Here is a 10,279-nt window from a genome sequence, read left to right on the forward strand (position 1 = left end):
TGTGCAAGTTATTTGCCTGTCTTCAACTCAGTCCAGATTTACAGTGTTGGTTGATATTTTGATTCTTAGATCTGAAACTATCTTCTAAGGTTGGAGTGGAGCTTGTTTGTTATTTTGGGGTGGATTTGCCTTAGGGTGAGCCTACCCTACATTAGATTTGGAGTTAAAATATTTAGTCTCGAATAGCATAAAAGCATGGATCCCATTGAAACTTGCACATGCTCTTTTTTTAAACTCACATTGAAACGAACACTCTAAATTCTGATTTTACTGATAATTTCCGTCATACAAGGATTTTACACGGAAGCAATTGGAGACCAAAGATTAAATATCGATTCATGTTAATGAAATCGCTATTTGCAGGAGTTTGCTTTTGGAAACATATGTATGGATTAACACAACCCAAAAAAAAAAAAGAAAAGAAAAAAGGAAGACAATATATGTTGCAATCTGTTTTGTTGGAAAGAGTGTAAATTATTGATAAAAGAGCTAAAAACAATTAAAATTCCAATAGGTCCTCTACTCCTCTTTTAATTTAATGGACTAAGTTGGAAATAGTGCTTCTCCTTGTTCAAACCGGCTAATTTGTTGACCAGTTAACCACTCTATGACAATGAGGAGTCATGATCATTTAGGTAGAACATTGCTTATGCCTATAGTTTACAATTTGATTACCAGTCTAACAATCCTTAATAACACTATATGAATTGAAGGAATTTAGTTTTTTTTTTTTGCTATATGATGTTGTTTGGAAGAAGATGAAGGCAAACAACAAACCTAATGTAGAAGTAGATTACAAATTAACTAGCCCTAATATATTACAGCCCCAAACCCATATCAGATAGGACTCTTGAATTAGCTTGACAAAGATCAGAAGTAACAACAGGGAAACAAGGGAACTAGGGCCAGAAATAATCCCCAAAGAATCAAGAACAGAACAGCAGGGGCATGTGAGGGTACCTGCGGCTGACTCTGTAGGGCTCTGATGAAGCTCAAATTAAGGTCGAATGTAGGCCTTGCTGTGAAGAAGAAAAACCCCAAAGTTGTAGGGATTATGCCGGCTGGGGTAAAAGTTGTTCACTTTCTTGATTTCAGACCTAGGAGAGAGAATTAGAGAGAATTCTTTAAGAACCACAACTGGGCTTTGGACTGGCCTTCAGATGAGGATCAATTGATCCTTAGGTAGCCTAGATCACACCCTTAAAAGGGCTGGTTAAACAGATCACAGAATAGGGAGATGAGAGAGATCGACTGTCTTCAAGAATGGGAGATTCTTGGCTGGTCGATCCTGGTTTTGAAAGCTTAAACAGATCTGAAACTCTTTCTCTGGATCCTCACAGCAGCAGTGGATAAACAGAAATTAATAGCAGTAAATTAAAAGACAGACAAAGGAATGTGGGTGGGAGTTGCTATCTCGGCCCGGGTATCTCACCCGCAGCTATCTCGGCTGTTTAGAAGCAATTGACTGTAATCTTTGTTTATTCAATTCTGAAATTCTGAGTATAATAACTCCTCTTTAAATAGAGGGCAGAAACTACACTAATAGCAGTCACACTAGAACTAGGAGTTGTACTCCTACTAGGACTAACATTAGAAACCTATACAAATTAGGTAACTAAGTGTTTAATAACTAATACCCACTTATGGGCTTTATTACAAGTAAATCGATGGTTTCTAATGGGCCTTATTGAATTATAAATTGATGGGCCCAATGGGCCTTTATTAACTAATGACTAAATTAAATTAACACTTAAGTGGCTGACTTAACTTAAGTGGATCGATGGGCCCATCTTGCTGGCCGATGGGTCTTTAATAGATGGAGATCAGATCAGCCTTAAGGCTGGGCCGATGTCTGCTTGGCTGGATCTCCCTTCTGCAATAGTGTAGCCTATGATGGGGATTTACATTAAAACCAGGCTAACAATAAGTTCAGATTTGACCAAGAATGGACCAATAAGCTTAATTTTGAGTGTCCAATGGGTTATATGGGCGATGGGCTTAGTTTTTTTTGGATTTATTAGTGTAATGGACTAGATCCTGCAGTAGCGGGAGCCTCGTGCAATGGTTTTTTTTTTTTTTTTTTTTTTAAGTGTAATGGACCAATTATGAGGGATTTGAGCCCTATACAGGATTAATGCTAATTTATATTTTATTAAACTGTATTTTTTATTTTAATTGTGTTTTTGGAAGGGCTGGTAGATATGTCACAATCCACATATCTAATACTAGTAAGAAAAACACGTGCAAATGCACGTGGGAGCAGAAATGACTAATATTAAATCAAAGTTTCATGTGTTGTCTTATATTGAGAAAGAGAGAGAGAAGATAAAGAGAGATTATTTAAAATAGAGTATGTAAGTCTCCTACATTTGTAACACAACTTTGAAATTTAAAATTCTTTAAGAAAGCCCATGAATTTTTCTATAAAAAATAATAATTGTTTTGGGATAAAGATAAAATGGTATTGCTTAATCTTTTTCTATTTTAATTTTTTTTTCCTTTTTTGTCTTCATCTTCTTCGACATCTATGATTCTTTTTGTGTCCCCATTTCCTTCTTTCATAGTATATACTACATTGTTTTTTGATTTTCGACTTCTATCATTTTTTGAATCCATTTTGAAGTAGAAATAATAGTTCTTTGATAAACATGCATTTCTTGAATCCATTTTGATGTAGAAAGAATAGTTCTTTGTTTGTGAACCTCGTTTTTTTTTTCCTTCAACCGATTAAACTAAAAGAAAGAGTGATGAAGATTGTGAAATAGTGTAATTGTAATATAGGGTAGAGACCTATATATTTATAGTAATATGATTTTTTTTTTAGTAAGTTTTAGTTTACTATTATTTCGTTAGAAGTTAATTTTTTTTTATTGAGATAGATTGGAATTCTATCGACAAAACCCACAAAGAAGGAAAGAAAAAGGGAAAGAGACATAAAAGTGTGGTTCCAAAAATAATAGCAAGAGCTTCACCAATAACTTCCTTAAAAATATAAAAGTGATTAAATTGCTAATTTTCCTTCGTAGTTGAATATATATATATATATATATTATTTTTTGGTAAAGGATCTTATTTTCGAAGAGTTGGGCGATTTGATTGTTTTTTTGTTAGAATGTGGCGTGCTAGATTGGAGGGTGTGAGAGTTTAATAAAGACATTGCGCCAAAAAAAAAAGAGAGTTTAATGAAGATAGTATATTTTTACTCAATAATGAAAACTATATTATTTAGAAACTAATGTGAGAGTAGATGAACTGCATTATCGTGGGCATAGTTTTTAAGGCGGGATTCATGGGCAATAGATTCCTCAAAAATAGGGTTTTGAATTAGGAGGTAAGGTCTCCAAAATAAGAACTTTTTTTTTTAACATAATGGGTGGGATTTTTTTTTTTTGCTAGAATGTGGTGTGATAATTTGAGAGAGATTGAAGAGTTTAAGACTTTAATAAAGTAATAATTTTATTGAAAAAAAAACTATTATTCGTAAACTAAGAGAGAGAGAGAGAGATTAGTTTTGGCATTGGGAGCATGGTACTCAGCAACAAATTTCCTCCAGAACTCAATATTATTGTCCTGCATTAAAGACAGAAGTCATAAAAGAATCATGCAATATGTGAAAAAATATTCAACTCAAATGAGATCTCACGGCAGGCCTGTGTTGTTGGTGATACATCTAGTGTGTTAAACGCCGCACACACATCCCAGGTTCATAGATAGGTTTAACTGGAGATCTCACAGCCAATTTCTGCTGTAGAAACTGCTACAGCAACTAAGACTGCTGCTGAGGAAGTCCCTTCAAGAGTAGTTGTTGCTGCTGTTGCTGTTGTAGCTGCAGATTAATAAATCTGAGCAGCAGCAGCCACTGTTGAAGACTGCCTGGTCATTTGGAGCTATTGTTGCTGCTGTTGTAAAATCAAGAATGCACCTCAGCAAAAGCATGGAAGATGTTGTTGAAAGGATGCACTTGGGACTTTAGTGGGGAGAGAGAGAGAGGATCAACTCGGCCATGACTAATGAAATTGCAGTGCCAGTTTGCCACTAATGACTGAACACAATCAACACTGAAAATTTGATATACAAAAAAGCAATTAATCATCAGGATTCTAATCCTCACACACTAAAAAAGAACCATTCTTGTCTCCTTAAAGTTATTCAAACCATCATCATCAAATTACCTTTATAACTCCTCCATTGAATTACAAACCCTACTCAGCTAGAGCTAGAAACAACCATCTGAGCTTTCAGCGATGTAACAGTTCAAACTTTAAAGATAAGAATCAAAATTTCTGATAAGAAGAAAACCACCAAAAATGGAAACTGAAAAGTCACAATAAAAGAAGAAAAAAAAAAGTAACATGATTGAAAATTGTTGTTTTAGACATATCTTATGTTTAAGAAGTGATGAAGAATTTCTTCAGGCCAACATTGATATGGAGCCAAAAAAAAAATATAAAGACCAACAAAAGAGTGGCTGATCAGTCCTCAAAAATGCTAATCAAGATTGTTCTAGATTGAATGTCGACCAAAATAAGGAGAAAACAACCAATGAACATAGTAGATAAGCTAATGTGCATTTTATATCATAGATAGAGTTTGTCCTCTCATACTTCAATCTTTGAAACCATGCTGTAGTACATCCAACTTTTGGACCCATAGTCAAGGGACAACGGAATCCTCCACCTCCAATATATTTTTCCATAAACAGTGATGGCATTGCCCCCTCTTTCCATCAAATGAAGGAAGAGGGGGTTGAGTCAGAGGCCACATGAAGACAATTCATCGCTGGATTTCCCCTTAAAATAAAATGGAAGTTCAGAACTTCGAGGTTAGAGCCATATTGAGGGAAAAGAAGAGAGAAGATAATAGACCAACTCTCATAACTAACAGCACAAAATTATAACTATTTTGAAGATTACTTACTCAAAAAAAAAAAAAAAAAAAAAAGTCCGAAAAGGAACATTTCATTATAGAAGTATGAATAGTTTCTGTTTTCTGTGATAAATATGAAGCAGCTTGAGAATAGTGCATATATGCTTTCAAACCTTCGACCCTCCATTGGATATATGAAGTAATTTTTGTTATAAATTATGAGAGAGAAATGTGAAATCACCAATTGAAATTCTTCAAAAAAATGTATTTCTACCATTACTCTCAAATGGCATTCATAATATCTGATTTTGATATATATATATATATATTCGAGTTATCTGATCACTATTGATGGGAGCTTCCCCATCGCATACTGGAACGTCTAGTAGAACTATATAAGACAATGAGAAGTGAAAAATAAGCCGGAACATTCCTTTAATTTATGCAAACAATCCCAATTTAGTACTATATCTTAGATCGATCGATCTGCTCACGAATTAACAAGGAAATAAATGCCTCCCTGCAAATATAAACTTCATTGAATATTATTTTTCACTTTCCTTTCCCCAGTGCATATACGAGATGGATTAACAAAAATCCTGAAGAAAGAATGAAAAGGGATATGGGATCCCTGTAATTTGGAAACAGTAAGAATACATTCTTTTATAAAACCAAAGGGTATCTTGATTCTTGATATAAAACAGAGTGAGAGAATATTTTTACAGATTCAAAAGAGCCCTAAGTTTCTTAGTAAACTATAGAGAATTGAACCTAAAATATGGAAGTATCTAACAACATTAACATAAGATGGCCAACAGAATGACACGAAACTAACAAACCACTGACAGCTCCATACAGAGGCAGCCACAATGGCAATGACCTATTGATTACTGAACCAAAACCTGTATACTGTGGAACGTCTAGTAGAACTATATAAGAGAATGAGAAGTGGAAATTAAGCTGGAACATACCTTTAATTTATGCAAACAATCCCAGTGCAATACTATATCTTAGATTGATCGATCTGCTCACGAATTAACAAGGAAATAAATGCCTCCCTGCAAATATAAAATTCATTGAACATTATTTTACATACCAACCCTGTGGTTCATTTTCTGGTTCAAATATGGTCATGTGGTTATTTTCATGATTAGTTCTGTTTTCAGTTTATTTCTTTTATTTTATTAATGCTTAGTTGTTAGACCAACTGGAATATATCTTATAAATTCCAGATCTGTTTTGGAGTTTGATTTCTTTAGTATTTCCGTTTCCTAGCTAGTTTACTTTTTATTCAGGATTGATTCAGGCCTTTCCTTTTGTGAATCTAAGGCCCCGTTTGTTTAGAAGGGTTCATGGGGTGGGAAAGTATGACATGTGGACCCCATATGTTATTGGGGTGACCAACAGGAAAGGAAAATGGTGTAATTCTTACTGTTCATTCCCATCTCATTGTGTTTGGTTGCAAATCGTGAAAGAGGGATGGGATACTGTTCATCTTCTTCCCTCTTGCTTTTTTTTTTCTCAAGCCTGCTGGCCAAGCCTTGCGGTAATAGAGGTTGTAAACGGTGTCCGACTCCGAACTATTGTGGCATTAGAGTAGCCATTGGAAGAGAGAGAAGCAGTGAGGAGGGTTTTGGGATTGGATTCGTAGGTATTGTTGGATCGAATCGAAGAGGGTTGTGTCTATCGGCAAATGTGATTAGAGGAAAATAGTGTCGCCTCTAATGTAGAAGCTAAGCAAGAAAAGAGGGTGACAAGGACAAAACGACATGGGTTCATTCCCATCTCAGGTGCAATGGGAACATTGGGTTTTCGAAAGAAAAAATAAATAAAAAATCCCTAGAATACTGTTCTTGTTCCCCATTTTTTTTTTGAAAGCTTTCAGCCCAAGTTGCTGGCTTCTAGCAGCCGATGCAAGCTAAGGAAAAACGGGAGATAGAGGGTGCTGGCTGGTGATGGAGAGGGCTTGTGGGTACTACTGGGTTGGCTTGTGATTTGGGCGAGGAGCTGCACAGGGGTGTGATGACAGGGTGCTGGATAGCCCATTTCCGGCAACTACGGCTATCTTGTGTTGCTGTGACTGAGTGCAATGGTTGGGTGGTGCATCACGTTGATGAGAGGGAGAGTCGGCGTATGGCTGAGAGCGTTGAGCTCAAAATCCCTGGAATTTTGGCAAAGTCCTACCGATTCGGCAGGACTTTGAAAGGGGGTGGGGTGGGAGAACTGATAAGCCACGTGGGCCGACAAGAAAAGTGATGTTGTCCCCCCAACTTCCCACCCCAAGTAATCAAACGCTCTAATAACCTACCGGGGTGGGGAAATCTGTACAATAATCCCACCCCAAGACTCCCACCCCATCAAAACACCACTAATCAAACGGGGCCTAAGGGTCCATTTGATTTTATTTTCAAAATGTGTTTTTTCCTTTTTTTGTGTTCATAAATGGAAGAATACCTAAAAAATTGTTTGATTTTTCTGTTTCATTTCACTTATTTTTTGAAACAAAAATAGAAATTTATGCATATTTATGTGTCTAGAAATAGGAATGAAGAAACAAGTCATATTTATTTTGTTATTTCTATAAACAAGTGAGAGACACAAAAATTATGAAAATCCGGATACTTCACTCGACCTACCCCAACCCTAACCCATTGTTGAAACTTCTCATTATCCAGATGTAACGAATCCAACTTAGTTGTGCAAAGCTCACAGTTTTAGATTGCCTTCATCCTTCTGACGCTCATTTCCACGAAGTATACATGCAACTCTAACGTTATACCTTCACTAGTGAGTTGCATACTTACAACGTCGTGCCTTCATTTATGTCTTGAACTTGACTACACTATTGAAAACGTTTCGGGAAACAGAAAAATCAAACACCTTTTTATAATTCCAAAAATTATTTCTTTGCACAAAAACGAAAAAAACCGTTTCTACTGTTTCTAAACACAGAAACAACAGAAACAAAATCAAACGGCCCCAAATGTTAAGCTAATGTAGAAATTATTGATTACACCCTAGTTTTCATTCCTGGGATGCTTAGCTCACACATATGTTATATGGTGATGATACAAATTACTTAGTGATCCTACTCCTAGATGCTCATTGGGTTTACTTCATGAGTAGGATCCATATCCTAGTCATATTCAAGACCTCTTGAATTTTATAGGGCTAACAATTAACAAAAAATTTAGAATACAGATAAAACTTTTGCCATATAAGTTTATAAAAGAAATCCATACATAAAACAATAGAAACAAGCTAGAGTTATATCTAGAGTCCTGTTTTAAGAAGGAAATAGAACCAGAAAGATTAATAACTAATTTGTAGACAGGTATTAAATTAATAATTGAACTATGAAAATGTCACTTAGCTAACATTTTACATTGATTTGGCATATATCAAATGTATTTGATTTTCCGACACAGATGTTAAGGAAAAAATCTTTTCAATCGTGTTTGCTATGTTATAGGTAATACGGGGCTAAAAGGTGTAAAGACACGTAGACCCCAAAATCCTCTCTCACATGCTAAATTTTACATCAATTTGAGTTTATCAAGTAGTTCCACCAAAAAAGAAAAAAAAAGTTTATCAAGTAGCAAAACAAGAAATTAAGATTTTTTTTTGGTGAAAAAAAATTGAGAATTTCAACTCTCAAATGGGTGCACTTGACTACAATGTAGGTGCATAGACATCTACTGAATAGGTAAATAATTAGATTTGAGGTTGAAATTTAACATATGATAAATACGGACAATTTCTTAAATATCCAACAATGAGATTTGCTATATCATTATTCGACATAGCAAAACTTAGCATGCTTATTAAAGAGATTTTTTGTTGCACAGTTATGCGGAAAACTTTTCACTCACATACACATTATAAGTTATTGGAAACATCATTTTTCAGGTCTTAGTTCATATGTAAGTTTTCATCTATGCCCCCTCCCTTTTCCTTTTAGTTTAGAATTAATACTATCTTAATCAAATTTATCACCAATAATCCAATTTAATTGCAAATTATTGAGAGGGATTTAGTTTTTGGGAATCAGAACGGTATCGGTCTCCATCGATATCAATATAATACTAATCTGGATTGACCCACGCAGATCGATCAATTATATCATTAAATTTCATTAAAAAAATTGGGTTTTATTTTTTTTTTATTTTTTTTACAATTTTACCCTTGATCCGATAACAATACCCAATCTAAGATGAACCAGGTATTGGTATCGGTATTGGCCTTGGTCATACCGATACAATCCAGCGGATACCACCAATCCTATACCATACCTCATTCCCTGATTGAGACAGAAGGCCCCTTGTATACTGAAATATTATATATGGCATCTGTAATTTTTGCCCCTTTAAACGTATTGTATTTATGCGTAAGATTGGAAGCCCAATGTCTTTCTAACCTTTTCCTACACATTTTCTTGCTCGTCAAAATAATTTTTGAAAGAAAGGAGGTGAAAAGAAAAGGATCAGATCAAGCCATCAATACTAGAAAGGAAAAAAAAAACCCCAAAGTTCAATACTCAACTGATTAATAAAATTTCAAAGAATACTAATTTTTTCAAGGTAAGCTTCACAAGATAGAACACGATAACTTTTGAGTGAAAGGTTCAGAAGCATACCTCTAGGTTGGTTTTAGAACGAAGAGAGAAGGCTGAGGGCTGTAGACTTTGTTATCCTTGCTTGACTACGCACATACAAGAGAGAGAGAGATTTGGTAAGTGATTTGATAAATGTTGTAAGGAGTTATATAAGGGAAAATAAAATAATTTAAGAAATAAAATTTGTTTTTGGAAAATTACAAAGAAAACATAACATGTGTCTCTCTTGTCCTAGCCTTCTTCTCTATAACAATTTTTGGTTAATTTTTTCATATCTATGTATTTTTTTCCTTTGGTTAGGGGCAGCTGGCTCTTCATTGGTCCCTGCTCATCTTTAATTCCCATTGTTGCCCATAGGCAGTTTAGGAAAATGCAATATATTTTCCTTAATCTATGAAATTAAGGAAACATTTGTGTATGTCTAAAACAATCTCCAAAACCTATCATATTTCTCTTATATTATCTTTAATGCCCATTGTTGCCCATAGGCAGTTTAGGAAAATGCAATATATTTTCCTTAATCTATGAAATTAAGGAAACATTTGTGTATGTCTAAAACAATCTCCAAAACCTATCATATTTCTCTTATATTATCTTTAATGCCCATTGTTGCCCATAGGCAGTTTAGGAAAATGCAATATATTTTCCTTAATCTATGAAATTAAGGAAACATTTGTGTATGTCTAAAACAATCTCCAAAACCTATCATATTTCTCTTATATTATGGCTGCAAAATCATTTTACCCTAATTCCTATCCATTGATTAGTAATCAATATTGGTATCAATCGATACTTATC

This window comes from Macadamia integrifolia, chromosome 12 (assembly GCF_013358625.1).
Source record: "Macadamia integrifolia cultivar HAES 741 chromosome 12, SCU_Mint_v3, whole genome shotgun sequence".
NCBI classification, from domain to species: domain Eukaryota; kingdom Viridiplantae; phylum Streptophyta; class Magnoliopsida; order Proteales; family Proteaceae; genus Macadamia; species Macadamia integrifolia.